Source organism: Seriola lalandi, unplaced genomic scaffold, assembly GCF_002814215.2.
Source record: "Seriola lalandi dorsalis isolate HSWRI2012SDOR001 ecotype SW California unplaced genomic scaffold, Sedor1 jcf7180002055006, whole genome shotgun sequence".
Taxonomy (NCBI): domain Eukaryota; kingdom Metazoa; phylum Chordata; class Actinopteri; order Carangiformes; family Carangidae; genus Seriola; species Seriola lalandi.
The window spans coordinates 1,848,386-1,849,625 of NW_019525549.1; the positions used below are offsets into that span (position 1 = coordinate 1,848,386).

Genomic DNA, 1,240 nt, shown 5'->3' on the forward strand with positions numbered 1-1,240 from the left:
ACAAAACTGGTGCACGCATACAACTGCACCCGCAGTGGGGTCACAGGGTTCTCTCCCTACTATTTGCTCTATGGAAGGTCACCCCGCTTGCCAGTTGACCTGCTGTTCAACCTACAGTCCAGAGAGGCAAAAGAGACTTACACTGAATATGTACAGAACTGGCAAAATCGAATGCGACAAGCCTATGAGATCGCATCCAAAACAGCGGCCCGAGAAGCTCTACGAGGCAAGAAAGGCTATGACAGAAAAGCACATGGAGCCGACCTGCAACCTGGGGGACGGGTGCTCGTGCGTAACCTGTCAGAGAGGGGCGGCCCTGGTAAACTGCGGTCCTACTGGGAAACCAAAGTGCATGTGGTGGTGAAGAGAAGGAGCAGTGACAGCCCGGTGTATGAAGTAGCACCAGAGGGAGGAGGTAAGAGTCGTGTGTTGCACAGGAACCTCCTGCTCCCATGTGACAGTCTGCCCTTAGAGAAACCGGAACCTGCCCCTGCAAAACAAGAGAGAAAAAGATGGACACGGACAAGAACAAGACAACACCAAATCAGCGAACCAGAAGAAGACTCAGACAGTGAAAGCAGTGAGGAAGTTGAGCTGGTGTGTCATTTCCCATACGACCAAGAACAAAGTCAGAAAGCTGTAGTCTTGAATCCAGAGGCAGAGCCGTTTGCACCAGCTCTGACGATGCAAGACGGAGCACCAGATCTGGAAGATGCAACAGTTGCTCAAGAGGAGGCAGAGACTGACAACAGAGGCGTCATAGCTGATGGAGATGGTGAAAACGACGCTGAGCCCGGGGAAAGTCTACAAGAGCCATCAGAGGAAGATGATCCTGATCCTCCTCCAATGACCAACTACCCGCAGCGACACAGGCACCGTCCCCAGATGCTGACCTACAACACCTTGGGTGAGCCGACGTGGGTGGGAGCGGGTGCTGAGAGTCTACACGTCGTGAGTATGTCCCCAGCCTGCAACCCACCGGTCATGTGGCGACCGTGGGCATCACTAGACATTGGAGTAACGGGTTGAACTCACATTACTCTAGCTCAGAGAAAATGGACTCTGAAAAGTAGAATGGTGAAATTCTATGGACTGTGAAGAAGAGACAATTCCAGGAGAAACATATTGAACTGATACTGTACAAACGAAGAGACTGGTAACAGACTAAGAGAACTGAGGCCGATATGAGTTCTGTTACATTTGAGAATTGACCTGATTGGGGTCCAGAGTACAGTAACTG

The 1,240-nt window shown here is 51.3% G+C and overlaps 1 protein-coding gene across 2 annotated transcripts in view; it reads right to left on the bottom strand.

Moving 5' to 3' along the window:
* Positions 1-1,240, bottom strand: part of galnt7 (UDP-N-acetyl-alpha-D-galactosamine: polypeptide N-acetylgalactosaminyltransferase 7) — a 40,769-nt gene that overhangs the window by 20,495 nt on the left and 19,034 nt on the right. The gene's annotated exons all lie outside the window — the stretch shown is intronic.